We start from the raw sequence: 19,454 nt of genomic DNA on the forward strand, positions 1-19,454 counted from the left end.
CTAATGAGTTTGCCGACCACTGCCCTAAGTCAATCCCATTATGCAGTTTGAGGATGCTGCCTTATGAAAAAAATAGGGCCTATCATCAGCAGGCAGAGCTGTGAGCTAAAAAGAACCTGGGTTTCTGGGATATTTGCAAAGCAGAGTCACCATCCCAGCCCATTTCTCCAGAATTTACATCACAGAATTTACATTACATTACATCACAGTAAACTTGCTCCATATTTAACCGTTATTTTAGGTTTACTTCATTATTCATCACCGAACTCTATGCTTTTAACAATCACCTTACTCTTCAAGTTTTCCTATTAATTTAGTTCAGTTACTATTCACCTAACTACTGTAACTTTGTACCGAACAGCATATGGGGCAATAGCTCATTCTCTATATCATAGCAAGTCCTTAATTAGGAAACAAGGGCGAACACCAAGATTTTAATGTCCATTTACTGGCAAGAGACACAGAAAGAAAGAGAAGAGAATCTATTTCTGCAGTAGAAACAAATCCTGTCCTTGCTTTCTTGTGCGGTTCAGCTGCTCCTGGTGCCACGGCTATAACTTGGTTTTGTTATTTCAGACCATTTCGCCACCCTTGCCTTTCTTCATGGGAAAATCATATATTCTAAGCATACTTGTTCAAGCCAATACAAGTGTGTGAAAATATGTGCTAAAAAGTAGAAAACCACCTGCTTCGAGTTAGTTCTTATAAAAATTCAAAATGGTTTATTTAACCAAACATTTTTTTTTTTTATCTTGGTAAATTGCTTGAATAGAAGAAAATAATTTAGTGACATTTCACCTGGTGGGAGGGAAATGTGAGCTAGTATTTATTCCATGATGACACATTTAGCTTAACTGTGGGAGCCTGCATTCTCCATGTTGACCTGTTCATGATACCCTGTCACTTACCTGAGATAATCTGTGCACAAGAAAAAAAAAAAATGGATCACATCTGTATTTCCAGGCTGTCTCTGCAATGGGAATGTTTAATGGTCAGTGTTAATGATGGGCCCTGAGGAGATTCATAGTTACTACTGTTCCTCTGCAATTTGCAATGGTAGCTACACAACACAGGGAGCACCTTCCTCCTCCTATGCCAGCACAGACAGCACAGTCGGAGTTCTCTATTTACTTGCTTTGCTGTTTGCAGGGATGGACACTTCTGTAGCCAGATACTCTTCTCCTTAGAACCCCAGGTAGTTATTACCAATCAAGTAAAGCTGCCCATGAAATTATCTCAGGGGAATTACTTCCTGACTCACAGACTTAGATCTTACAAGTAAGATAAAGTCTTTAAGAAAGAAAATAAACAGCCCTGGCTAGTTGCTCAACGGTTAGAGCACCAGCCCTTGGACTAAAGGGTTGAGGGTTCCATTGCAAACTCAATCCCAACCCTGGGCATGTGTGGGATGCAACCAATCAATGTGTCTCTCTTAAATTGATTGATGTTTCTTTCTCTATCTCTCCCCCTCATTTCCACTCTCTCTAAAAATCAATGGGGAAAAAAATATCCTCCGGTGAGGATTAACCAAAAGAAAGAAAGAAAATAAACAGAGAAGTGTTATTTTAAATGTAAAATACCCAATTCAAGATTCAAACCATTTCCATCTAGCCAATCATAGAGATTTATATCCTTGACTAGAATGGTGAGGAAAGAGAAGATTTTCTGATTCCTACTCCACATTAAAATTTTTTAAATGACAGTCATTATGGACTTAGAATCCATGTTGGAATTTTTATGATAGATTTTTTAAATCATCATAATTTTCACTCAAACTAATTTTCAAAGTAATTCATTTAACTCAAATGTAAAAGTCTCAGTCATAAACTAGTAACTGGATAAAATTATCTGTAGGACAATCGAGTTGAATCCAAATCATAAGTGACTTAAATTGACTCACCTGGGATCACGAATCTAGAAATCAGGAGAACAGCATCCACAGGAAACAACTAGCACTTTGAGAAAGTGGTTCTCTTTTTTTGTGTTGAGTCCAGGAGTTAAGATTTAGACTTTACCAAGGACTTCCAACCCATTAATTCCTGTGACCTTAAGAAGAAGTCTAATTGCTCCTTGTTTCAGGCAACAAAGAGTACTTAAATTCTAAGACTTGCCCAAGATCATAGCCAGAAGCTAGAATCAGTGAGAAAGAAACAGGCTCTACTGCTTCCTCCTCTATTCTGACATCCTTAGTTCATTCCCTCCAACAGAGTCGTTGAGACATACTACACACACACACACACACACACACAGTGCTGGGAAGACACAGACAAAAAGCAGGTTATTCTTCGTCAAGAACCTCACAACTCCTTATGGAGCTCTAGTTGTTCAAGGACTCCACAAGGGTAGAAAATCTTGCCCAGCACAGGATTTCCAGGTGAATGCTCTCAGATGCTCTCAGATAGGGAGAATAGAATCATGAAGAAGAAATAGCTTGTGACTTCTAAGATATTTTTCTTTCACAAATAATATTTAGTATCCTCCTTTTCTCCCTCCTCTCTCTCTCTCTCCCCCCCCCCCCTCTCTCTCTCTCTTACTAGTACTTTTTACTTACTATATACAGTTACTGGGCTATATTCTTTATATGCATGTTTTCATTTATTTCTCACAACAAACCTACAAAATAATTTCTATTATTCTGATTTTATAGTTAAACAATGACTTAAAGAAGTGACATATTAACCACATAAAAACTAACATTTATTAAGTGGTTACTATGGGCTAGGCATTGTTCAGAGCACTTTACATAGGTTATCTTAATTCCTACAATGGCTTTAGGAAGTGGGTTGCAATTTTAAAGACTTGAAAAAATGAGGTGCAAAGAAGTTAAGTAACATGCCACCCAATCTCAGGACCAGCGTATTTAACCACTCTATTCTACAAGCTTCTCATTACAACAAAATTGTATGCCCTTTGCAATTGCTTCACTAACCCTGGGGTCATTTTCTTACAGTATGTAAATCCTTAACAAATTCCTTTATGGGTCCAGATAACAACTGATGACTGTTTAAGTTTCACTGGAGGCAATGTTCTTCTCTCAAGGAAGTAACTGTTACTCTGAGAGTGTATAATTAAGGCAGATACTCAGTCTACCAGGGTCTTAGTGTCCCAATTCCTCATGCCATAAGCACAGTTTAAAGTCCTCAAGGAAAACAGACTTCAAAATTCCAGTCTTCTGTTTATAATATTCTATTACCTCCACTTGCATTTTTTTTTCTAAAATGTAACCTAAATCACAGAATGTATGGTTTAGGAGAAACTTTAGAATTCAACTACTTTTCATTTTATTTATCGATTTATTTGCACTTTCTAAAAATAACTTCCACTTATGTGTATAAAAGAAACAAATACTCATTAACTAAATAATAAAAATATAGACACATAAAGCACTTTCCAAATACTCAAAGTGAACACTCTTAGGATTTCGTATGTATGTGCATATATGTATATATGGATTTTGAACTTAATTAGAACCATATTTTAAAAAGTTGCATAGCATTCCTTTATAAATATAAAAGCCTAAGTGATGATTTGACCATTCGACTAGTTGGTATGACACGCACTAACCACTAGGGGGCAGACACTCAACACACAGGCATGGAAACATGGAACAGACTGATGAATCTCATAGGGAAAGGGGTAGGAGAAGGACAGGAAGAGATTATATGCATACTAGAGGCCTAGTGCATGCATTCATGCACCAGTGGGGTCCCTTGGCACTGGTGGAGTCCCTTAGCCTGGCCTTCAGGGATCAGGCTAAAACCAGCAGTCTGACATCCCCCGAGGGGTCCTGGATTGTGAGAGGATGCTGGCTAGGCCTAAGGGCCTCTAGTGTTTAAATAATTTTCTAGGTCTCAGCAGGAGCCCGGCATGGCATGTCAGCAAACCAAAACTTAGATAACTTTCCTGTCCCTTTAAATGCTCCTCCTGAAGCCAAACATATTTAGTTATCCAATCCCCAAACGCCAAGCCAATTCTGGGCCTCCCAACCTCATTTATTTGTATTTGTTTTTTGTTTTTTGGTTTTTTATTCTATAAAAAAGATTCTTCCCTTCTACCCTATGTTGCAGTTTTCCAAAAGTAGACTATTTCATGACATTTTGTGGGGAGGCTTTAAATATTTTTTATTGATTTCAGAGAGGAAGGGAAAGGGAGAGAGAGAAACATCAATGAGAGAGAATCATTGATCGGCTGCCTTCTGCATGTCCATTCTGGGGATCGACCCTGCAACCCGGGCATGGGCCCTGACTGAGAATCGAACCCTGACTTCCTAGTTCATAGGTTGATGTTCAACCACTGAGCCATGCCTCTGGGCTGAAGTGTTAAATAAAGTCTGTTTGTGTCACCTAAATTGTCTCCTTTAATCATTTCTAACACCAAGATTATGTAACTATCTGGAAACCAAACCTGGATTGGAAATTTAGTTCTGACATCCAGATGGTGCAACCTCTGCTATCCCATGCAGTTCCTCAAATCATAGATGCTCAGTCCAGAAATATTGTTTCCAGAACTTCCTTCCCAGGCCTCAGGAAGAGCTGAGAGAAAAACTGAACTATGGAGAGAAAGCCCTCCTCCCAGTTATGCCATGGAAACCTGGGTTGCAAAGATGGACTTCTACTGCACAAGCTCATTAGAAGGTTTCCTTTCTTAGATTTTTTCAACAGTTGAACATCTACCCTGCTGATACAGGCCACCTATTACAAATTGTGTTTTAAAATGGATATTTATAGATATTCTAAGTTTTCTACAAAAAAAAAAAAAAAAAGTCTTCTATATCCAAATACATTTGAAGCACAGAATGCTAAAATCTCCTTTTAAAGATTCACAAGGAATATGAGAATATTAAAGGCTCTAAGAAAAAACTCTTAAGCCCAAAGTTGGCAAACTTATAGAAAGCCTTCTATAATAATAAAAGCATAATACGCTAATTATACTGGACATCCTTCCAGATAACCTTCCGGACAAAGCCAGGCCCGTAAGGGAAGCACAGGTCCTGGGTGCCAGCTGGCGGGTCCCAGGTGCCAGAGGGAAGCTGGTGCTGGCAGCCAGGGAAGAAGGGCTTACGCTTCCACAAATTTTGTGCATCAGGCCTCTAGTTTTTCCATTAAAAAAAAACAAACTTTTTTTTCTTTGAGAAATTATTCAAGAGACACAAGGGTAGAGAATTAAAATTATTAAAATATAGGATGACCACATGGTGTCTACACAATTTCAAGTCATACCTGATCAAAGATATACTTAATGAATTTACATCAGAAAACTAAATTCCGGCCATTCTTTGAAAACCAGACATCTGGCTTTTCTTTACTGAGACTGTCTACTAAAACTATCTTTAAAAGTAGAAAAAACAGATTGCAGGAGGGAAAGGCTTAGTGCCCTCACTTACAGTTCTGTTTTTAATGACTAGTAGAGTTCCTTAAACCATCAAAGGCGTTTCCTTGAAGATTAGGAAGTGGCCATAATTTACATTCACTTTGCTTTAGGCCAGAGAGTTGAATCATACATATTTTCATAACATCTTGCTTTAATAAATTAACTTAAACAGAATGAAAAGCACACATTCATAGTTGACTACACCTGCTCTTCACGTGGGACCAACCACGTGTCTGTACCCACACTCATACCTAGAACCTTCCCAACCACAGTCACCCTGATTAAAATTGGTTTTCCTTTCCTTGACTGAATTCTGCATCTTCTAATTCACAATGAAATACCAAATTGTCCTAAAGTTAAATTCTGTTTAAATTCATGTTAAATCAGGTTCAGGGATTCATCCTCTGAGAACAATTCCATTTTTATTAATAGAAGACATCCTGGTTCTCTGTTTGCATATGACAAATTCATTCGTTCACTCAGTGTACAAACCATTGTTGAGTACCCACTTTGTGATAAGGGCTATATTCTGTGCTAGGATTAAAAAGACAAAAATAATTCTTGCTCTTAGAGAGTTTATAGTGGGATACAGAAAGACAGACATATAAACTAACAATTCAAAAAGGGTTTAAGTGCTATAATGGTGGAATGCATTGTGTGCTATAGGAATAACTAGAGGGCAGCATTTGACTCGGACTGGACCTGGGGAAGCCCTTCTAGAAGAGGAGAGAGTTAAGATTAAAGAATAAATAGGATTTAGAAAGCGGAGCATGTTTGAAGATGGAAAGAATATAGCACAGTCAAAGAATAAACACAAAGATGTTACATCAGAGGCAGAGTTTGGTGTGAAAGAGTAGAGGCACTGGATGCACAAAAATTAACTAAGATATAATCCCTATCTTTGAAAGATTGAGGTCTTGTGGGAGATTTATAATCAAGTACTTTACAATACAAAATTATATTGCTGCTATACCATATAAGCAAAATGCTTTAATGAATTCATCAAACTCAGCAGTACACACTTAAAGAACTTTTGTTAAGGTTTAGATACTTCCCTGTGAAAAGGATTGCTCAGTGTAATCTCAGAAAACTACCCAGCATTGCTCTTTGAGTGATAACCTTGACCATCTTACTTGCATGCCATAGCTAATGATAAAATTCACTCACAGAGGTCTAGTGTATGAAAAGAGACCAACCATCACAAATATTCTTGTAAAAAATATGCTGTAATAAAAATTCTTTTGATACCTTTAGAAACTTGGGGGTAAATGACGAAAAGTGGAATGCTAAATGCAATAGTGACAAACCAGAGGCCAGAGTGGGAATCAGATTCATCAAATCCGGGCACCTCTCCTAGTTCTACCATTTCCTTGAACAAGGTCCTCAGTCTGTCTTGAGCTCTGTTTCTGCATCTATACAACCTCTTTTGGGGTTGTTGAATGTGTATTCTATGGCTCAACTGAAGTCCCCAGCTCTCACACGCACACCAGGCTCAAACCAAGTCAGTGCCTTTCTTCCCCTTTTCAACCCCAGGCCAACCAAAGAAAGCTTTCTGTAACTCACTGAAAAACTTACCCCTGTAATAGTAGATGCATGTCACTAAACATTTGTACAACAGCAGGAGTGAACCTTAATGTAAAATGTAGCTTTAAATGATAATTGGCTCATCAATTGTAACAGATATACCATACCAGTACAAGATGTCAATAACTTGGATAACTGGAGGGAGAGGGAGTTGTGAGAACTCTCTGTTCAATTTTTCCATAAACCTAAGTCTGCTCAAATACTATTACTCATTTGAAATATTATTCAATTGAAGACTGTTAGTAGTTGAGCCATCCTTTTACGCGTCCAGTGAGTCAGGTTGAATTGCCCCTGCAGTAACACCCAGATGGAACTAGAACATTTTCTACAGAGCAGTGCGGGACCATCAGCAACAGAAGGAACCACAACAAACCTCAGTGTTCTTGCTCATCACACCTCCCGCGTTTGGGGACTGGGCGTGATTTCAGCCAGGCTGTGGCGCTCTGTCCTTCCTGGGGATCTGCAGGTCTTGCAGGCTCCCAAAACACTCTTCCGTCTTGAGGTCCCCGTGTGTGAATGTGCTCCCAGCACCAGGGTTGGTTCTGCACACACAGGAGGCCCTGGAGCCTTTGTGGACCACTGAACTTAATTGCATTAAGAAGAGAGAAACCTGATCTGCTTACTTTGGCAGAATTGGGGAGGGCTGTGGAGAACGGGGGATGAGAGGGCACTCTCAGTCAGTTGGGGATAAAAATGCTTCAAGGACTGACTCCAAAACAAAATCTCTATAACCATAGCAGGCTGAGGATAACTATCTGAATGTCTGACTGAATGGCTCACCTGTTGGATAAATCCCTGGGGGAGAATGAAGCAATGTGTAAGAATGGCACCTTACAACAACTGCAAACATCAGTAAGTGAGAGACATGTTTTAAAAGAGAGAAAAACACGTAGCATACAAGCAGTCTTGGTGAAACACTTTCCCTAGGGTCTCTAAGACATAAATAAGATATTTTTTTAAATTGGTTTGCAAATCATTTGTCTAGAACACGTGTCAAACACAAGGCCCACGGGCCAAATCCGTCCTGCCAGGCCTTGCAATGTGGCCCGCACCGCGCTGTCATCACTGCACTCTGCTGCGTTTCCATCACAATGACAGTTTATGACTGTTTAGTAAACCATTCGGCCCGCGATTTAGGCTGGATTTTAGATTTTGCCCCCTTCTCTGATTGAGTTCGACACCCCTAGTCTAGAAGAACATACTTGCCGTAGGCACAGAGTCCAGCCCCGCTAACAGAAGCAGTTCAAATTGTGACATCCCTGAGCACTGGCTGCATAAACGCACCCTAGTGGAGTATTTCGCTGGGGAAAACCACACTAACATATCTGTCCTTTATAGGACTGGCTGAAGCTCTTTTACTTGGTTTCACTCAGTTCAGCAATCCAAATCCAGGGCACCATTGGTGTCCTGGCCATGCTCCATGGGTGCCAGGGATGCTGTTTTCTCGAGCACAGTGAATGGTGCCCTGGGGTTATGCATTGTGGGGGCGGAGTCAAGGTTTCCCAAGGCCTGAGGAGAACTGGCTACAAAAGGCTTCATCCTCATGGCCTCAGCCCTACTCCATCACCCCAGAAAAAAGCCAGAAGCCCTTACAAGTTAATGATGCTCTGTATTGTTGATGACAATGAAACACACCATGGTGAAGGAGATGCCTCTAGTACACCCCTATACTAGCAGGTCCTATCTCTGACCTCACATCACCATCACTCAAGCACCACTTCAGAGCTTCATGTTTTATTTGTCTGGGGGGTGGGGGAGTCCAGGGGGTGGAGGGGATAGGAGGAGGGGAGGAGCAGACATTTGAATAAATTCTAATAAGCAATCAGAATGGAATCACTGCTGCAAACAGCTGCACTTTGCTTTCTCGTCCTGTAAGTGTAAGAAGAGGCCAGAGGAGCTTTAGTGGCCAAAGGCTGGAGCTAGGTTCTTCAGCGTGTCTAAAAACCATCAAGGAGGAAAGAGGTAGGGCTGGCCTGTAAGACTTGCACCAGGAAGAGGCTGAAAGAAAGACCCAACCTGAAGGTTACTAGGGGATGGGAGGGGAAGAGGAGAGGGAAAGAGGATGGCCCCAGACAGAGAGGAAAAGAAGGAACCTTTCCTGACAGCCCAGTTGGGAGGACCATTCCCCAGAAGCAGGTCACATACGTGAATTGTAGATACAAGACTATGGCTACCTAATCAGAAAAATTGTTGGAAAGGAAACAATGTCTAAAAATAAAAGAAAATAACATGAAGTTTAACTAGAAAATTTTGTATGACCACTAGTTTCCATTGTATTCAAATTTTCCCCTTGCTGTGAGTCTTTAAAGACAAAATTAAATACATATAGTAATAGATTGTATTACTCAAAAGGGTAATATTTTTCTGTGCCTTTTTTTTCATAGTATATTTCAAGGGGTGGTAGAAATATCAAATGGTCATTTGGGTTGAGGCAGAAGTAATAGCTCTCTTTAAAATCATTACTTAAAAAATCATTATTGTTCAGATTAGAAGGAGATTTTAGGCTATCTGCTTAATCTCCTGCTGCAAAGAGGAGAACATTCAAACGTTCTGAACTGAAAATTTAAAATCTCTCAGATTACTCTAAAGTCTAATTCCCCATTGTATTCTTTTTTTTAAATATATTTCATTGATTTTTTACAGAGAGGAAGAGAGAGAGAAAGAGTATTAGAAACATCAGTGAGAGAGAAAAATCAATCAGCTGCCTCCTGCACACCCCCTACTAGAGATGTGTGCACAACCAAGGTACATGCCCTTGTCCGGAATCAAACCTTGAGTCCTCAGGCCGATGCGCTATCCATTGAGCCAAACCAATCAGGGCTCCCCATTGGATTCTTAATGTACCCCCAATTGCTTCTTGCTGATTCTTCAATGAAACCATGGCCATTATCTCAGACCTCTTACATCACTCCTTAACCTGGTCATGAACCTCAATCTTGGAATCCAACTCACTATCTCCAACCTTCTGCTTGGGATAAATAATTTGGCTTTTTCTACTCAATAACAATGAATAAAGATCAATTTTTTGAAGGAAAAACAAGTCAATTCCTTGTTTAAAGGAAAAAGAAAAAGCCAGATAATAGACCTGTTAGACCACACATCTCTTTGTAGACAGACCCCAATTAAGCCTTTGAACTAAGGTCAGCACTGACTAAATTGTTCATTTTTGAACACTTTAGTGTTTAGAAAGAACCTCAACATTCAGTATATATATATATATATGTTACTTAAACATTTTCAGCCTTGCTTTCATCCTCTTTACAGTGGGGTTCATAATAATAATTTCAGAAGGTTATTGTAAAGATAGTTTTTATTATTGTTTTTAATTAACAATAATAAAAACTATCTTTACAATAACCAAAATCAATTTCCCTTATATCATGGGCACATGAGCTCATTAGCATGTCATTGTCTTAAAGTCTTAAGCCTTCATCTTAAAAAGTCTGAATAGTCTAGGTATTAAAGATCTGAAGTCTTAAGTCTTGCATTTTCAAGTCCCAATCTCAGAATTATCTGGCCACAAAGCTAACAGTTCAGTCATGATGCCCGTGAATGCGAGCCTGCTGTGCAGCGTTGTGTGACCTCTGACCATTGTGATTAGCTCACAGGGTCATCACCATTTGCCATGCTTAATGTAGGCAAATGCTACCATGGGGGAAGGGACACGTGGGAGTCCTCCTATGAGGTCCATGCACAAGGGACCTAGCACCCAAGCAAGTTGCAAAGCCACAGAACAGGAAATGTATCTTGATGTATGAGTAAACAAAGGCCAATAGTTTCCAATAAAGCAATTCAGCAACCATGAGCTAGGCCACCTAGCATCTGTGTTGCTAAATGATACACAGGCCACACAGCTCCCTCCTAACTGGAAAAGTCAAAACAGCACCACCCAGGCTTTATGGCCAAATGAGAAAAACAAAATCAGTTCCATCTGGGATTTTTCTGAAAGTGAAAAAGCTAGTCCTTTCTAAGGAATTTTCCCTACCAGTCCATCCTGAAGCCAAATTCCAAATCCACAGTGTATTATAACTGATTTTTTAAACATGGGTTTGTGTATCTCTAAGTTTTGTTCTATCTCCTTTGGTTGTAGTACCATAAGTCCTCACTTAATGTTGTTAATAGGTTGTGTGACCTTAAGCGAAATGAGAGGTATAACAAAAGCAGTTTTACTGTAGGCTAATTGATAGAAACATGAGTTAAGTTCATACAGCATCTCATCAACATTGAACAAGACAAAATTATTTGAAGACATGCTGTAATGTCTTAAGAATTTGGAAGATTAGCTAACTAACACCAGGCAGGGACCTTGGCATGATTTTAAGGCTGAATTTTGTTCCTGAAAAACTTTATGTTGAAGTCCTAAACCCCAATATTACAGAATATGACTATATTTAGAGATAGGGTCATTTTTAAAAAATAGTTTATTGATTTTTTAATATATTTTATTGTTGTTGTTGTTGTTACAGAGAGGAAGGGAGATAGAGAGTTGGAAACATCGATGAGAGAGAAACATCGATCAGCTGCCTCTTGCACAGCCTTACTGGGGATGTGCCCGTAACCAAGGTACATGCCCTGACTAGAATCGAACCTGGGAGCTTTCAGTCCACAGGATGATGTTCTACCCACTAAGCCAAACCGATTTCAGCAGTTTATTGATTTTTTAAGAGAGTGGACGAAGAAAGAAACAATGTGAGAGTGCAACACTGATCAACTATACCCTTGCACACCCCCTACCAAAAATTAAGCTCACAACCCAGGCAAGTACCTTGACTTGGAATCTAACCAGCAACCTTTTGGTTCTCTGGATGCTGCCCAACCAAGCCACACCATCCAGAGCAGAAGTAGAGTCCTTACAGAGACAATTAAGTTAAAATTAAGTCCTTAGAATTGACCTTAAAGCAATATGACTAATGTCCACATAAAAAGGAAATAAGGCCCAGCTGGCATTGCTCAGTAGTTGAACATCAAGCCATGAACCAAGAATTTACCAGTTTGATTCCAGGTGAGGGGCACATGCATGGGTTGTGGGCTCAATTCCCAATAGGGGGTATGTAGGAGGAAGCCAATCGAGAATTCTAACTCTCTCTACCTTTCTCTCTAAAAACCAATTTTAAAAATCATATTTAAAAAGAGGAAATAAGGACACAGATGGGTATAGAGAGAAAACCATGTGAAGACATAGGAGAAGACAACCATTTACAAGCCAAGGTGAGAAGCTTCGGAAGGAATAAAACCTATTTGCACCTTAATCTTGGACTTCTAGTCTCTAGAATTGTAAAAGAGTTAATTTCTGTTGTTTAAGTCACCAAGTCTGTGGTACTTTGTTATGGCAGGCCTAGCAAATTCACACACATAGTAAACAAGATATAGAGGATATATTATAAAAATCAATGTTATATTCTCTGGGTAGCTACTTAAAATAGTCAAAAGGCCATTCATTCAACCCCTCTCTTCTCCTACTGATAAACCTCCCTAAAGTGACATTTTAATCACAAATCAGTACCTCCAGCAGCAGCTACTTTTTCTTATTCTGAGAATTTTAAGGGCTCAAGGCACCAAGTATTTCCCAAAATTTTAGTATTTCATTCCAACCTATCATGTGAAAGGCAGTAGATCTTAGTAGCTGAGGCCACAATCAATGAGGAGATCAAAGTTACTGAGCCTTGACCTGTGGTGAGCAGGAGTCCGACTATCTTAAGACCAGAAAGTATTAAAAGAAGAGAAGAAAATAAGGGGAATGAAAGGAGAGAGATGCAAAAGAAAAGGCCCTTGTGTCTAATCTGAAATGAACCGCTGATGCTCTTACTATTGTGGGACATTACATCACACATAGGTTCAATGACAATGCATTTTTAGAAATAAGCTTGAGATACTTATCCCATATTTGGTAGAAATCAGCTCTTCAGGTACACTCGCCCTTTGGTCCCCATCTTTTCTTATTATTATTATCACTTTGATAAACTACTTTAATCAGCTGGCCCACTGTTCTCTCCATAGTAGAAGCCACGCCTACAACAGGAAAGCCGCTGCACCAAAACAGGCACCAGGGCAGTAGCAACCGTAAGGAGGGGAACTTGCTAACTTAGATGGGATGCTGGTTCTGCCACTTACTGATGATGGCATGTTGGCCAAAATAAATTCTTAGTCTCAGTTTTTTCACCTTTGAAAAGAGTGAAAACATCAACCCATTGTTCTGCTATAAGAATCAAAAGAAAAAGCATAGGTGAGCATACAGCACATAGAGAATGCTCAATAAATATTAGTATTCTTACTACTTTCATGACTATTACTGCTAATACTCAACAAATCTCTTTTCTCCTTTCTCATAACATGCCTCCTCTTGTCCAACTGTCTCTGTCTCCTTGACAAGTTGTCTTTATGCACTTTTCCCACTCTTGGGTTTCCTAAAAGGATCCCCTGATTCACATTGCCAAAAGTCTACTGAAACAGCTGCCTCAAAGGCTGCCTGTGACCTGCTAACTGATATATCAGGCAGAAGTTTTCTCCCACAGTCCTCTCCGATCTCTGTAGCACCCACAATGCCCTCCAGGATTAGAACCCATTTGAAATTTATTCCAAGGCCACTCCTTTTTTCTTCTATACTACTCTTGATTTCATTCTCGTGATCTAGCAATACTAACTTTTTGGTTTTAAAATGATATCACTAATGCTAATTGGATTAAATAAAATCATCCTACCATGTTCTAATAAAAGGAAAGATTTACATAAAACAAAAATTATCACTGTGGTGTTGATGCTGTGTTGTCTCTCCAAAGGGGAGAATCCCTTTTACAGGAGAAGCAAATCTGAGCCATGGGAGCAATGTGATGGGAAACAGCCAACAACTTTCAAACATGTGGATGAGTTTTCATCTGGGAATTTCGATCCTTTATGACATTCTCCAGACTTCACAATGGTTTTGGCTTATAATTTACAGGAGATCTAACAAGCAATGTAGATCTTGGGATGAAATGCCATGGCATTGAGTGTGACCCCATGAGACTAAGTCCTGGCCCATTTATTTTAAGAGAAGAATGCAGAGAGCCTCTGTGAGTGCTGAGCAGCTGATGACACATGACAGAATGCAGAGATGGGACCCCTGTGGAAGAACTTGGGGCTTAGTGAGCCTGGAGTGTTTATCTGTCCCTGTCTCTAAGGAAGCCAGATACCTCAAGGATAAGGGTGAGAGTGATGAGTGATAGGCAGTCTTTGCATGATGCACCACAGGAGTATTCTGGCATCACAGAAGCAACCCCATAAGTAGAGAGGGATAAGAGAGAAAGCAAAGACTCCTGTGTCATTCCCTTTAAACTTTTACAAAGAGAGGCCAAAACATGTTGTCAAAAATATCCCAACTCTGCGAGATCCCCATACTCTCTCCTCCCCTGAGTAGTTTCCCACCTAAACATGATACCTTCAGTCAGTTAGAGGCTACATTTGTCTGAAAAGCACAGAGATCACAGCTATATTTTCTTATCTTGATGGCCAAGTTTCAGAACACTTTGAAATGTTGCCCCAGTCACGCAGTGAGAGAAGCTACAGCACAGACAGAATGTGAGATTTCCTTAGGGGGGTGTTCTTCCCCCCAGCCCTTCAAAGGTCTCTGTTTGAGCTCACCTGATAGCACAAACGCTATTAAATCACTTGAATGAAAGGGTCAGGTTGCAAGCCGTGCAGGTATGGAGGCCAGCAAGCCCTGCTCAGACCACCCAGCTCTCCAGAGGGGTAGCAACGCCAGATGCAGACAAGATAAAAGGCCGCTGTCCTATGTAACCTGGCCCAGAGAAACAACCTTTTTAGAGAGGTGCAGGTCCCATTGGGCCAAAGGGCAGTGTGCTCCGTAAAGGTGGCATTTGTCTAACTCACTGGACCGGGGTCTTGGCTCTTTGTGAGAGAAAAAAACAATTTAAAGATCTTCTTTAATTTTTTTTTTGGGGGGGGGGGAACAGTAAGTCTATTCTTTGGGTTTCAAAACAATTGCTAAAAAGTTCCTATTCTACTATATAGCAACTATATTTTAGGAAAAAATTAAAAAGAAAAAGTTCCCATGCACCAATAACTGAGTTTAGAAGACTGAGCCATATCCATCAGTGTCAGAATATCATAGCTGGAAAGACACCAAAACTCATTTAATTCAACCCTTTCGTTTTATTGATGGTAGAAGTGTCACTTAGAGAGATTAGGTGGCTCTCCCAAGACTGGTTAGCAGCAGCTAAGATTTGAAACATCACGAGCACAGCAGAAACTGGTTTGGCCCAGTGGATAGAGCGTCGGCCTGTGGACTGAAAGGTCCCAGGTTTGATTCCAGTCAAGGGCATGTACCTTAGTTGCAGGTACATCACCAGGAGGGGGTATGCAAGAGGCAGCTGATTGATGTTTCTCTCTCATTGATGTTTCTAACTCTCTATCCCTCTCACTTCCTCTCTGTAAAAAAAACAAACCCATCATGAGCACAAAAACCCTGCCCATGCTGTTGACATTGGAGTCCTTGGAAACTAGCACTGAGCCTTTCATGTGCAGGCAGATGAGGAGAGAGAAAAAGGAAAGAAGTACCAATGACCACATCCCATTTTCATTTTATTCTAAATATCCAAAGCCATAAACACGCAGTGCCATCGAATGCCATCAGAGATAGGGGTGGGGGCTGAATTTTTACTGTGGACCAAAAGGGGCTCAATGCCCACCTGACTAGATTGGAGAAGGCCTGCGTGGCAGCCCTGCAAACTCAGAGACCTAAAATAACCACAAAGGAGGATCTGCAATGAAAACTTTCTAGAATAAAAAGCAGTTTATGGTCGGTAGTCATGTTCTAAACCTGGATCTTCCCTGACAAAGGTCAGTCTTTACCTTAACTGAGCCTATTGTCTTTTTGCATCTAAGATCACTGGAATGTCAAAGTAATTTCCTTTCCTACCTCCCCCACCCCTCAAAGCACTCTGTGGAGACCACAAATCCCCTCATTGTTACTGAGTTAATTGTTGACTGTTAACCATCCTGCACCACCTAAGTAAAAGAAGTACATGTCTATCATTTTACCTTTTATCCAGTCCCAGACGTTTCCCAGTTTGCTTTCTCCCACCTCCCTAATCTAGCACCAACGATTTTCATGTAACCCTCTTTTGACTGTAATGCATAAAACCAGATGCAAAACTGTCACTCTTGAGAGCATTACCCAATCCTTTGAGAGTCTGCTTCCTGGCAGTTATTGACAGCTTGGCTCAAATAAACTCACAAAAATACTCTTGACAAATTTGAATGTTTTTTATGTTAACACCACTTTCATATGTTGTCAAATGAGGACCGTGACATGATGGAGAAATCACTTCCTATTTCTCCCAGCTGGACCCATCTAAACTCAGTTTCTAAGAATTGGCTGCTCCTGAACAGTCCCAAGAAATCTAGCAGAGTTCAGCCAAACAGCCTCGCCTGTCCCAGGAGCACAGCATCCCCACAGGCTGATAAAGAATTAAGAGCAGCCCTGGGCTTAAGGTTTACAAGACAAACATTGCTTAGCCATGTGGAGGCAGGTCAGACCCAAAAGATGGAGGCAGGGGAATCTGGTGTCCAGGTTCCTTTGCCCAACTCCCTTTCTCCCATGTAGGAATGGAAAGGGGAGCAAAAAAAAAAAAGGAAAAAAAAAAAAAGAGGGGGTTGATAGGAAAGCTGGTTAAAAAGCCCTGGTTTGTCGGCCAACCATGCAAAACCTTGTTGTACACAATTTATGCTCAACATCAGCTCAAACTCAAGTGTATTAATTAGACATGAAGTTTAATATTAACCAAGTACATGAAAAGAATTTAACTGCCAAGAGCAAGATAGATGCAGCGAGCTCACCTGCATCAGCTCACCTGCATCAGATTCATCTGGGTCGATTCCGGGGACCCCACCCCAGGTCTCAGATTCTTTGGGGGTGTGGCCTACCACCAAGCATCCTGGAGGTCCTCACGCATGCTTTTAAGAGTCCCTGATGGAGTAAAAGAGCAAAGGTAGTTAAGATTTGCCTAGGGTTCCGCTGAAAGCACTTTGATCAAGTGAAAGACAGGGCACGAAGAAGTAACTTTTCAAGCTGTAACTGGCAGCATCAGTTCTCCAGAACAGAAGCCCGAAGAACATTTGCATCACGAGGCTGGTCTGCGGACCAGCCCTGAAGAGGTTAATCTCTCCAGCAAGAGTCTCAGGCCATAAACGCCAACCGGCCTCCGGAAATGCTCCTTTAAAGCTTTGTAATTCATACCATGCAACAAGATGGAGAGCAACAGTAAAAAGTCAGAAAATCAAAATTAAATGCCTTAAAAACTTTCTGTACATCAGATAAACAAACAAACAAACAAAGAAAAACATTTACTGCAGCATTGAAATCTGTAGACCAAATCTGGGTAATAACCAGGAAGGACTTAAAAATCAATCCGAAACTTCAGAACAATATTTCTTTGCCTCTTCAACTATCATCCCCATAAAAAAGAAACCATGCTTCTAAAAATATATACCCACATGCAACTAAACTAAATGTATCCAAAGACCATTTCCAAATCTTTGTCCCATGAGGATATTTTCTGTTTTGTTAATTTTTGCCTCTTTCCCTTTGCCATTTCTTTTAGCTGAGAAGAAACATCCTGATTTTTGGTGAGGTTGGTATCACTAAATTAAGAAATGATGATTTCATTGGTAATGCCATTGGAAATGGGTTCGGAAGGGAGTTATAAATTTTTGTTTCGTAAGAGAGAATCCCATCTGGGGCACATGGTTTTTTAACACTGCAAGTTACCACCTTCTGAGTTTACATGCGAATTAAACTTTTGCAAGCAGACTCCATGGACTTCTTGCATCATTACTTAGAGTTAATGCTACCACCCACAGCACCTCTGGGGCATCCTGCTAAACAGAACATGCACCGTTCAGATGAGGGGAAGTACAGAAAGCAGATACTTACAGGTAATGCTTTTCCTTTCCAAGCCCCAGAGTTAGAAACCCTGGGCGGAATCAGAGTCACTGACCGGTTAATCTCTGGTTTAAAGAGCTTTGAGAAGAAGGGGGAGGAAAAACAACCCCGGGAAGGAAAGAGAGCTGAAATTCCAGTCTTTCAGGTCAGCTGAGTTTGAGCTTTCTTTGTACTAAATGTCCATTAGCCCTCCCAACAAGAAAAGACAGAACGGAAGGTCACATACACACTTCCCTCTCTCCACGGGTCTTCTCCAGGGCTGCTGCCACGGCGGCTCTGAAAACTTCCCGGCTGCCAAGCCCCAGGACTCCCTCCGCGTGGGGCATGATAGAGGATGCCTGCAACTGTGCGCAGGGAGCCCCAGCCTCCCTGGCGGAGAGCCACAGCTCCTCAGTCCCTTCTGCTGGTTGGGTCCGCAGGGACAAAACCGAGCTTTTGTTAATGAGGCCAGTGGCTTCTCCTCCTTGTCTCTCCCCAGCTTCTTTTCTCACTATTAGTTGTGTGCTCACTGCTCTGCCACTGGCTGAGCTGAAGCTGCCTCTCCCACCCGTAGCTCTCGGCACACAGTTGCATCTCACACCCCCACACACATGCAACATACACAGTCTCTCAAATGCACCACCCACACACAGGTGCACACGTGGGGCACACACATAGGCACCCACGGGTAGCACACCCACACCCAAATACATTGATAGACATGCACTCACATATTCACACTTTCACACCCATGTATGACTTACTCACACATATAACACACACACAGGTACACACACACGCTCCCGCCCACCCACATATATACCCACACAGTTGTTTCCTGACCCTTCAAACTCTTCTATCACACTTTCCTCCCTGAACCTCTTTACTTCAAACAAATTCCCATTCTGAAAGGTTATTTATTGATAATTAGGATAAGATGCCCAGCATTCATTCAGCAGGGAGAAGGAAGGGGAACTGATCTAACTTTTGTCACATCAGTCAAAGGAAAAGCTGGGAGAGTCTAGGGTTCTGTTTTTAAGTCCTTAGTTCTTCAGTTTATAAACCCACAAAAGTTTCATTAATCTCATCTCATTTGCATATAGTTTCTGATCCCACTGATTCAATAGATCACAGGTCAAGAAATGTCAGATCCACACAGGTTCAACTTATCAGGATTCAGTGGGTGAGGGTTTTGTTCCTTAACAACTGCATACTAAAATACTTTCTTGTATTTCATCTCCACCAGGCAAAAAAAAAATAATGGCATACCGTCTGGCCAAACTTTTAGATTGACTATTTAAAGAAAAGTAGGGGTATTATCTTACTTTGAGGAAAATGCTTACATTGAGACATGTCTGGTTATTCTAAACCTTAAAGTACAGGGCACTATAAATCCAATTCAATCTAGACTGTGGCTTCCCTAACAAGATCATCACATCATACCCTTTCCTTAGACAAATAAGGGAAAGAGAGGGGAATGAAAAGAGAGAAAATTATATAAGGAAGAAAAAAGGGAAAAATGAGTAAGAATGCAAAAGAAGATATTTTATTTAAAGACTTGCTGTATAGATACTTTAGCAAT

The 19,454-nt window shown here is 40.7% G+C and overlaps 1 protein-coding gene across 3 annotated transcripts in view; it reads right to left on the reverse strand.

Annotated features, from left to right (window-relative positions):
• FREM1 (FRAS1 related extracellular matrix 1) overlaps nucleotides 1-18,362 on the reverse strand; it is a 143,217-nt gene extending 124,855 nt beyond the window's left edge. For all 3 annotated transcript variants that reach the window (XM_045580249.1, XM_045580248.1, XM_045580250.1), the window contains exons 1-2: nucleotides 18,120-18,362; nucleotides 16,803-16,918 (exon numbers count right to left, since the gene is read on the reverse strand). The gene's annotated coding sequence lies outside the window, so the exon portion shown is untranslated. The remainder of the gene's footprint in view (nucleotides 1-16,802; nucleotides 16,919-18,119) is intronic.
• Nucleotides 18,363-19,454: the final 1,092 nt, after the last annotated feature.

Source organism: Pipistrellus kuhlii, unplaced genomic scaffold, assembly GCF_014108245.1.
Source record: "Pipistrellus kuhlii isolate mPipKuh1 unplaced genomic scaffold, mPipKuh1.p scaffold_m20_p_12, whole genome shotgun sequence".
Lineage (NCBI taxonomy): Eukaryota > Metazoa > Chordata > Mammalia > Chiroptera > Vespertilionidae > Pipistrellus > Pipistrellus kuhlii.